Source organism: Triticum urartu, chromosome 7A (genome assembly GCF_056163025.1).
Source record: "Triticum urartu cultivar PI428250 chromosome 7A, HENAU_Tu73, whole genome shotgun sequence".
In the NCBI taxonomy this organism is placed as follows: domain Eukaryota; kingdom Viridiplantae; phylum Streptophyta; class Magnoliopsida; order Poales; family Poaceae; genus Triticum; species Triticum urartu.
In genome coordinates, this window is record NC_141879.1 from 9,793,694 (window position 1) to 9,805,217 (window position 11,524).

Genomic DNA, 11,524 nt, shown 5'->3' on the forward strand with positions numbered 1-11,524 from the left:
GAAATAAACACCAAAACAAAAATAAAATATGATGTTTTCCAACGAAGAATTTATAGTGACATTTATATTACCCTTTACAAATGAACAAAAATCTAATACAACAAATGTAAAATTTGCACACAATTTACACAAAATTGCGCCTTTTATAATATGCAAGGATAAGAATATAATTGCAGAATTTACACAAAATAGAAGTTTCCAAAGAAGGGATGAATTACTGGAATTTGTATTACCCTTAAAAAGAAAGAAATGAAAATGTAAATGTCACTAATGAAATATTATAAAAACAATATAACGAAACCCTTTAAGAAGAAAGATACTAAAAAATAAAAACAAAAATAAAATAATAAAGTTTTCTAGGGAAGAATGAAACCCTTTAAGAAAATAAAATAAAAAACAAAAACCAAATAATGAAGTTTTCTATGGAATAATGAAACCCTTTAAGAAAACAACTAAAAAAGCTAAAACTAAAACAAAATAATGAAGTTTTCTATGTAAGAATGAAACCCTTTAAGAAAAAACACTAAAAAAGCAAAAGCAAAAACAAAATAATGAGGTTTTCTAGGGGAAAATGAAACCCTTTAAGAAGAATAAAAATTAAAAAATAACTTGCACACAAGTATGCCCTGAAATTGCACTGTTGTAATATGCAAAAAATAAGCATATACAGTGCAACATTTGCTCTCTACTATAATTTACACACATGGTGCATCATACTTGCATGTATACTCACTTACAAACACAAAAATAAAAATATTTTTTTCTAAGAAGAAATCAAGTATTGTGGCATTGGTACCACCCTTTAAGAAGAAAATAAAAAATAATGATACAATTTGCACACAATTTAAACATAGATTGCACTTTTTTAGTTATACAAGAATAAACATATAATAGTGAATTTTACATAAAACAAAGTTTTTAAACAAGGAACAGATTAGTGGCACTGGTATCATCCTTAAAAACAGGAAATGAATTTCAAACTAGACATAATAAAACAAACAAAGTTTTCTAAGAGAGAGTCAATTAGTGACATTGATATTACTCTTAAGAAGATAGAAAATTAAAAAAACTTACACACAACTTATCAGTGAAATTGCACTTTTTATAATATGCAGTGGATACACATTTAGTAATGCAACTTTAGCAGTCTAGTATAATTTACACAAATATTCTATAGTAATTTCATGCATACATACACATAATAATAGAAAACTGTATTTAATTAGCACAAAACAATTAGCACTGTTATTAACCTTAAAGAATAAATAAAATGAAAAAACAAAAAAAATCATACAATTGACACCAAAATGCACTTTTATAATATATAGAATAAATTTATAAGAGTGAAATATCCGTACTGTAGTGTAATTCGTACATCTATACATTTACACATACTCAACATCCGGAAATACATGTAAAGGAAAAAACTCAACTGAAAAATAGAAAAATAAAAGCGTACACGAGCAGAAAACAAAGCAAATCCAAGGAAAAAAAAGCATGCACACACGAAAACCCAGCCCAAGAAGGAAATTGACTGACCCAAAATAGGAGTCAATAGAATCCACACAGCCCAGTACACCAGCAAAACAAGACAGGAAAAAGGAAAACTACACAAATCTTAAAGCACAATCTAACGGACAGAAAATCGACTGACCATAAAACTAAAAGTCAGCTGACTGAAATCTAGCTAAAGTGGATCACTTTGGAGATGGATTGGAGCACCGTGCGCGCATATGCCTTTGGGTCCGACAACAAGCCCACCAGTTCAAGGCTATGTAGTTGCTGATCTAGAAAGGATTTAAGGATATCAAACTAGTTACTCAGCTCGCCTCCTTCCCTCCCGCCTGAGCCGATCTCAAAGAGCCCGTGGAGCAACAATTGCTTCTCCCCCAGCTCACGTGAGTTTGATTTTTGTGCTAAGCATTTGCTACAGAGATTTGCCTGACTGTGTTTTGCTTCACATCCATGTCGACCGATGCATGCATGCATGCATGCATATTTTGATGGTTTGCTATGCAGAATTTGCTGGAGGAGGATATATACGATGGAGAGGCGCGCGAAAGAGGAGGATACGATGGCATGGTTCGCACCATTGGTCGTTCTTGGTGCCGTATATGTAGCTGCCTTGGCGTTCCGCCTCGTTCCGCACTTGGCCGTGTGCCTCCGGCGTCCCAAGGACCTCTGGCGCTGCTACGGCACGTGGGCCGTCATCACGGGGCCAACATCCGGCATTGGCTGGTCCCTGGCCGTGGAGCTCGCGCGCAGTGGGCTGAACCTTATCCTGTGTAGAATATGATGCAACTCACGATATATTGATCGGATGCAATATACACATATATATAAGTACTACATAGGGGAGCCACGTTCTCAACTATACATGAAAGAAGGAGGACTTGTTGTACAAGAAATATACATAGCTATATCTCAACATCCTGGCCGGCCGAGACTCGGCCAAGCTCCGCGACATCTCCCGGACGATATGCAGGGCCGTTCCCACCGTGAAGACCAAGACTCTAGTCTTGGACCCTGTCGCTGCTCGCCACCGCCCACGGTGAAACACGAAGCAAACTAGAATACATTTGGCAGGCGACGAGGCGATGCGGTGGCTGCGGCAGACCGTGGAGGCGCTGGACGTCGGCGTGCTGGTGAACAACGCCGGCGTGCTGGAGCCCAGGGCGGTGTTCCTGCACGAGGCCGGTGTGGAGGAGTGGGTGGATATGATACGGGTGAACCTGTTGGGGCTGACGGAGGTGACGGCGGTGGTGATTCCGGGCATGGTGGTGCGCGGGAGGGGAGCTGTGGTCAATTTGGGCTCGGCCTCGTCAGAGGCCATCCCCTCCTTACCCCTTTACACCATGTACGCCGCCACTAAACGGTAAGCACATATACATACTCGCTCAATGGTAGAGTAGGAGTACATCACATCTTAATTAGTAGTAGTATCTCGATGTCGTTGACAAGATCATGCTCCATTGATTCTTTCCATGCAGCTATGTTGCCCGGTTCTCTAAGAGTCTTCACGTCCAATATAGAAGCAAAGGAATCGATGTGCAATGCCAGGTAAAATAAACTCATCTCCCATAATCTACTCATTAATAACTTCACCAACACTTCAAACAATCGAGCAGCCAGCATTATATTTGTGGGACAAACCCATCGGCACAAACGACACCGGATAGAGGTAGACGAAAGAGACATCATAATTTTCCGGCTACAAACGCCACAGCGCACGAACGCCTGTATCTTGGCTTTATTTCTCACAATGACTCGAACGGGTACATGAAGGTACACACGCACACACACGCAGCACAACCCAGAAGAACTCTCACATCGATCAGGCACATACCTCCCGACAAAGACTACATTTTCCTTAGACCCCTCTCGTAACAAATTCAATCCGATGGGTTTTATACTTGGCCGACGCATGCATGGACATCGCTGCCCACCTCCCCGATCTAGCACACTATCCATCCGCTCAGCCCGACCTCCACGACGCGCTCTACGCGTATGACCCGGCTGGCTCCGAACGGAATGCCACGGCCGTTTTGTTACTGCTGCCAGCCTAACTACGACGGTCACGAGCACGCACACATACTTACACCACGGACATGGCACACCCACCACGGTTTATTCCTAACATTCTCCCCTTAAACTATGACCTCGCCCCGACTCGTCGTCGATGTCGTGTCAAACGTCTCTGCCCGTAGCTGTGACGTGCTGCCTGCTCGTCGTCGCTGGACTCGACCTGGCACGCTTATGCCGGTCACCACCGTACCTGCTTCTTCATCTCTGGCGACATACGCCATCTTCTCCGGCGACACACATTGCCGTGACCCAGCCCGCGGAGCTGATCTAGCGCACAAACGCCGGTCGCACCGCCACGAACCCGACCTGGCGCACAAACACCGGTCGCACCGCCACGGGCCCGACCTGGCGCACTGACACCGGTCGCACCGTGCTCCCTCATATGCCCCGACATCTGCCATGCTCGTCGCGGACTCACTTTGCGCCAGCGCCGCACACCTCTATAGGCCGACACATGGCCCGGAGTTCATCACGCATCCGCCGGCGAACACCGCCACCACCGGCACGCATCCGGCAAGGGGAAGGACGCCAAGATAACCAAGCTCATAATACCAAATGTTGGGACAAATCCCGGACCAGCTCGCCGCTCATCTCCTCTCACTCGCTCGGACAAAGGTGGAAGAAGGTGCACACTGGATTTTTTGCCGGCGCACAAATGCCCCGCCGCATGAAAGGCGTCACTTTACTGGGCACATAGCCCGGCTCAGTGGCACATACCACACCGTCTCAGGAACAAACCGTAGCTCCTTGATTAGTACATGGGGAGGGGGTTTTATACCCAGGCTAGCACACACACGCGCCCCCCGGCCACCAACTCCACGCACGCACGTCCTGCCTAACAGACCTGGAATCTCTCCACGATCTATGACCCGACCATGCTGCTAACGGCTCCATGCGCCAACTAAATCATGACTATATGCATGCGGGGAATGGCCACACGACTAGCACTCGCACAAGCACAAGCACATGACCCGGCAAACTGACCGTGATCCATATGATTTGGCCTAACAACGTGCACCTTGGCTGCACACACAAGCCAGCCTAAACCGCATAATGCATGTCAAGATTACTACTAACAGAACTCGCCCACACGAGCCAGCCAGCATTATATTAACGTCTAATCCTATCTTTAGGCACCATTCTTCTTGGCCGGCACGATGGCCTCCGCCTTCGCAGAGGCCAGGTGCTTCGCGCCATTGACACCAACGCCCGAAACGTATGTGCGCAAGGCAGTGTGGTGGATCGGCCACGGCCCGCTCTGCGTGCCCAACTTGGGACACTAGATCATGTTGTTCTTTTCTGGCATTGCGCCCGAATTTTTGCTCGATGACATGCTCCTGCATGATCACTAGTAGAAAAAGGGTCAAACGTGAAGCACATTAGTGCCGGTTTGTATTTGAGCCGGCACTAATGTATACATTAGTGCCGGTTCCAACGGCTAGCTGGGTCGCTTTCATTAGTACCGGTTCGTGGCGAATCTTTAGCACCGGTTCGTGCCACGAACCGGTACTAATGAGAGTGGTGGCAGGATGTTGTCAGAATGGGGCCCCTCCAGCCCCTTTAGTACCGGTTCTTGGCACAAACCGGTACTAAAGGTCGTCCTACATAAACCCTTCGTCCACCCGAGCTCGCTCTGTTCTTCCCCTTTCCCCTCTCCTCTCTGTTCTTCCCCTCTTCCTCTCGAGCTCATCACACATTTTGCCCAAAATTTGTCAAGATTTGAAGGCCCCCATCCATTCAAATGATTACAAAGGTTAGCAACTTTGTCTTTTCATCTCTCATTGCTAGATTAGCTCTTGCAATGCTTTATATAGTGATTAATTTGTGAGTTTAGTAATTTGGGAGGATATATATATATATATATGTGCTAGTATTTGATTTATATGCAATTTGAGGTCAAAAATAACACTTAGTTTGCATATGTAGGTGTGGTTTACTTAGTGCCTTCTAAATCTCCATCGTAGCCACCGTCGATCGCCCGCACCGTCCCGTCGCCGGCACCACCTTGTGGTGAGCCTCTTGTTCATGAAATTTTATATAAAAATTGATGTTTGTGTGATTTGGATATATAGTTACTCGTATAATTATCTTACCGGTACGTTGTTTGTTATACATATAGTGCCATGGTTTTGATATCCGTCCCCGTCGGCCCTAGTCCTTGTTATGATTCGGATGTGGTATGTATATTCTCTTTTAAAACTAGTTGCATTTCGTGTTTATGACAAATTATGCCCATCAAGTTGACATAGAAATTTTTTCTAGGAGGTATGTGAACCGGAAATTCCAACCGACCCTATTGCCGAGAGGTTAAATTTAGTTGAAAGAGAAAACGAGTACTTGAAAGAAAAATTGAAAAGAATTGAGGGGGAGAAGATGGAATTGGAGTTGCATGTTGCCGATGTCGTCGATGATCACAAGATCAAGATGGAGAAAATGCGCTTGAAGATTAGAAAGATTAGAAAATATGCCATCGATAGTGAGGCTTGGTATCATTATGCTGTTGGATCCATTGTTACCTTAGTTGCGATCTTGATCGTATTTGTTGTTGCATTTAAATGCTTTAGCTAGAGAGTTATTTGTTTGTTGCATTTAAGTGTTGTATGAACTTTATGTATGAACTTGTATTAATTTGGTCTATTCGGTGTTGTGTAATGAAGATGAGCCGGCAATGGATGTACGATGACCGATGCTCTCCCCAGTTCGTTGAGGGCGTGCATACTTTTCTGCTTGCGGCTGAGGCAAACAAGCGGGCGGATGGTTTTATGCCTTGTCCATGTGCTCGCTGTAAGAATGGTCACAATTACTCTACGTCAAGAACCATTCACGTCCACCTGTTTAAGTCCGGTTTCATGCCCCATTATAATGTTTGGACCAAGCACGGAGAAAGAGGGTTTATGATGGAAGACAATGAAGAAGAAGAGGACGACGACAGCTATCCTGGCCATGGGTTCCCTGAATACGATGATACAACAATGGGGGAAGAAGCTGAGCCGGTAATGCGGGAAGAAGCTGAAGAAGAGGCATCAGATGAGCCCGTTGATGATCTAGGTCGGGCCATTGCCGATGCAAAGAGAAACTGCGCAAGTGATTTGGAGAAGAAAAAGTTGCAGCGCATGTTAGAGGATCACAAAAAAATGTTGTACCCGAATTGCGTAGGTGACAAGAAAAAGCTGGGCACCACACTGGAATTGCTGCAATGGAAGGCAGAGAATGGTGTATCTGACAAGGGATTTGGAAAGTTGCTGGTAATGATAAAGGATATGCTTCCAAAGGACAACGAATTGCCCGAGAGTACGTACGAAGCAAAGAAGGCTGTCTGCCCTCTAGGGTTAGAGGTGCAGAAGATACATGCATGCCCTAATGATTGCATCCTCTACCGCGGTGAGTACGAGGATTTGAACGCTTGCCCGGTATGTGGTGCATTGCGCTATAAGATCAGCCGCGATGACCCTGGTGATGTCGAGGGCGGCGCCCCGGGAAGAAGATTCCTGCCAAGGTGATGTGGTATGCTCCTATAATACCACGGTTGAAACGTTTGTTCCAAAACAAAGAGCATGCCAAGGCGATGCGATGGCACAGAGAAGACCGTAAGAAAGACGGAAAGTTGAGAGTACCCGCTGACGGGTCGCAGTGGAGAAAAATCGAAAGAAAGTACGGGAAGGAGTTTGCAGATGACGCAAGGAGCGTATGGTTTGGTCTAAGCGCAGATGGCATTAATCCTTTTGGGGAGCAGAGCAGCAACCATAGCACCTGGCCTGTGACTCTATGTTTGTATAACCTTCCTCCTTGGTTGTGCATGAAGCGGAAGTTCATTATGATGCCAGTGCTCATCCAAGGCCCTAAGCAACCCGGCAACGACATTGATGTGTACCTAAGGCCATTAGTTGAAGAACTCTTACAACTGTGGAATGGAACAGGTGTACGTGCGTGGGATGAGCACATGGGGGAAGAATTTGACCTAAAGGCGTTGCTGTTCGTGACCATCAATGATTGGCCTGCTCTCAGTAACCTTTCAGGACAGACAAACAAGGGATACCGCGCATGCACGCACTGTTTGGACGATACCGACAGTATATATTTGGCTAATAAGAATGTGTACCTGGGACATCGTCGATTTCTTCCGAGCAGGCATCCCGTAAGAAAGAAAGGCAAGCATTTCAAAGGTGAGGCGGATCACCGGACGAAGCCTCGCCACCGTACTGGTGCTGATGTACATGATATGGTCAAGGATTTGAAGGTGGTCTTTGGAAAGGGTCCTGGTGGACAACCTGTTCCGAATGACGCTGACGGACGCGCACCCATGTGGAAGAAGAAATCTATATTTTGGGACCTGCCCTATTGGAAAGACCTCGAGGTCCGCTCCGCAATCGACGTGATGCACGTGACGAAGAATCTTTGTGTGACCCTGCTTGGCTTCTTGGGCGTGTATGGGAAGACAAAAGATACACCTGAGGCACGGGAGGACCAGCAACGTATGCACGGAAAAGACGGCATACATCAGGGTCATGGAAGCTACGCTCTTACCAAAGAAGAGAAGGAAATCTTCTTTGAATGCCTGCTCAGTATTAAGGTACCGTCTGGCTTCTCGTCGAATATAAAGGGAATAATAAACATGGCAGAGAAAAAGTTCTAGAACCTAAAGTCTCATGACTGCCACGTGATTATGACGCAGCTGCTTCCGGTTGCATTGAGGGGGCTTCTACCGGAAAACGTTCGATTAGCCATTGTGAAGCTATGTGCATTTCTCAATGCAATCTCTCAGAAGGTAATCGATCCAGAAATCATACCAAGGTTACAGAATGATTTGGTGCAATGTCTTGTCAGTTTCGAGTTGGTGTTCCCACCATCCTTCTTCAACATCATGACGCACGTCCTAGTTCACCTGTGCGAAGAGATTAACGTTTTGGGTCCTGTATTTCTACACAATATGTTCCCCTTTGAGAGGTTCATGGGAGTCTTAAAGAAATATGTTCATAACCGTGCTAGGCCAGAAGGAAGCATCTCCAAGGGCCGTCAAAATGAGGAGGTCATTGAGTTTTGTATTGACTTTATTCCTGACCTTAAGCCGATTGGTGTTCCTGAATCGCGGCATAAGGGCAGACTGGATGGAAAAGGCACGCTAGGAGGGGAACAAATAATATGTATGGACGGACATTCTCTCACTGAAGCACACTACACAGTTCTACAGAATTCCGCCTTGGTGGCTCCGTATATGGATGAACACAAGAATTTGCTACGCTCCAAACACCTGGAGCGGTCTGATGACTGGATTACACGTGAACAAACCAGGAGTTTCGCCAGCTGGTTGCAAGCACGTACCATGCATGACACCTCTATTGAAGATGACATGTACTTGCTGCCCCAGTTACCATCTTCGAATATAATGACTTTCAAAGGGTACGAGATAAATGGTAATACATTTTACACGATCGCCCAAGATAAGAAGAGCACCAACCAAAACAGTGGTGTCCGCTTTGATGCAGAAACCAAGACGGGAAAGGAAACATATTATGGTTATATACAGGACATATGGGAACTTGACTATCGACGTGGTTTGAAGGTCCCTTTGTTTCGGTGCAAATGGGTCAATATGACACGAGGCGGGGTAACGGAAGACCCGCAGTACGGAATGACAACAATGGATCTCAACAATCTTGCGTATGCAGACGAACCATTCGTCCTAGCCAATGATGTGGCACAGGTTTTCTATGTGAAGGACATGTTGTTGGGGAACGTAGTAATTTCAAAATTTTCCTACGCACACGCAAGATCATGGTGATGCATAGCAACGAGAGGGGAGAGTGTTGTCTACGTACCCTCGTAGACCGACGCGGAAGCGTTGACGCAACGTAGAGGAAGTAGTCGTACGTCTTTCCGATCCGACCGATCCAAGCACCGTTACTCCGGCACCTCCGAGTTCTTAGCACACGTACAACTCGATGACGCTCCCCGAGCTCCGATCCAGCAAAGCTTCGGGGATGAGTTCCGTCAGCACAATGGCGTGGTGACGATGATGATGTTCTACCGACGCAGGGCTTCGCCTAAGCACTACAACGATATGATCGAGGTGGAATATGGTGGCAGGGGGCACCGCACACGGCTATGGAACGATCACGTGGATCAACTTGTGTGTTCTAGGGTGCCCCCCTGCCCCCGTATATAAAGGAGCAAGGGGAGGCCGGCCGGCCCTTGGTGCGCCAAGGAGAGAGGGGGGAGTCCTTCTCCTAGTGGGAGTAGGACTCCCCTTTCCTAGTCCAACTAGGAGTAGAGAGGGGGAAGGAAAGAGAGGGAGAGGGAGAGGGAAAGGGGGGCCGCCCCCCCTCCTAGTCCAATTCGGACTCCCCATGAGGGGGGGCGCGCCACCTCTTGGGCTGCTGCCCTCTCTCTCCCCTCAGGCCCAATAAGGCCCATTACTTCCTGGGGGGTTCCGGTAACCCCTCCGGCAGTCCGGTTTTCTCCGAAATCACCCGGAACAATTCCGGTGTCCGAATATAGCCATCCAATATATCAATCTTTATGTCTCGACCATTTCGAGACTCCTCGTCATGTCCGTGATCACATCCGGGACTCCGAACTAACTTCGGTACATCAAAATGCATAAACTCATAATAACTGTCATCGTGACGTTAAGCGTGCGGACCCTACGGTTCGAGAACAATGTAGACATGACTGAGACAAATCTCTGGTCAATAACCAACAGCGGGACCTGGATGCCCATATTGGCTCCTACATATTCTACGAAGATCTTTATCGGTCAGACCGCATAACAACATACGTTGTTCCCTTTGTCATCGGTATGTTACTTGCCCGAGATTCGATCGTCGGTATCCAATACCTAGTTCAATCTCGTTACCGGCAAGTCTCTTTACTCGTTCTGTAATGCATCATCCCGCAACTAACTCATTAGTTGCAATGCTTGCAAGGCTTATGTGATGTGCATTACCGAGAGGGCCCAGAGATACCTCTCCGACAATCGGAGTGACAAATCCTAATCTCGAAATATGCCAACCCAACATCTACCTTTGGAGACACCTGTAGAGCACCTTTATAATCACCCAGTTACGTTGTGACGTTTGGTAGCACACAAAGTGTTCCTCCGGCAAACGGGAGTTGCATAATCTCATAGTCATAGGAACATGTATAAGTCATGAAGAAAGCAATAGCAACATACTAAACGATCGGGTGCTAAGCTAATGGAATGGGTCATGTCAATCAGATCATTCAACTAATGATGTGATCCCGTTAATCAAATGACAACTCTTTGTCCATGGTTAGGAAACATAACCATCTTTGATTAACGAGCTAGTCAAGTAGAGGCATACTAGTGACACTCTGTTTGTCTATGTATTCACACATGTATTATGTTTCCGGTTAATACAATTCTAGCATGAATAATAAACTTTTGTCATGATATAAGGAAATAAATAATAACTTTATTATTGTCTCTAGGGCATATTTCCTTCAGTCTCCCACTTGCACTAGAGTCAATAATCTAGTTCACATCGCTATGTGATTAACACCAATAGTTCACATCTTTATGTGATTGGTTCACATCTCCATGTGACTAACACCCAAAGGGTTTACTAGATTCAATAATCTAGTTCACATCGCTATGTGATTAACACCCAAAGAGTGATCATGTTTTGCTTGTGAGAGAAATTTAGTCAACGGGCCTGCCATATTCAGATCCGTATGTATTTTGCAAAATTCTATGTCTACAATGCTCTGCACGGAGCTACTCTAGCTAATTGCTCCCACTTTCAATATGTATCCAGATTGAGACTTAGAATTATCTGGATCAGTGTCAAAAACTTGCATCGACGCAACCCTTTACGACGAACTTTTTTGTCACGTCCATAATCGAGAAACATATCCTTATTTCACTAAGGATAATTCTGACCGCTGTCCAGTGATCTACTCCTAGATCACTATTGTACTC

The 11,524-nt window shown here is 45.7% G+C and overlaps 1 pseudogene; it reads left to right on the forward strand.

The window, feature by feature from the left end:
• The first annotated feature begins 2,074 nt into the window (after positions 1 to 2,074).
• LOC147956858 (very-long-chain 3-oxoacyl-CoA reductase 1-like) lies at positions 2,075 to 4,868 on the forward strand (annotated as a pseudogene).
• The last annotated feature ends 6,656 nt before the right edge of the window (positions 4,869 to 11,524 follow it).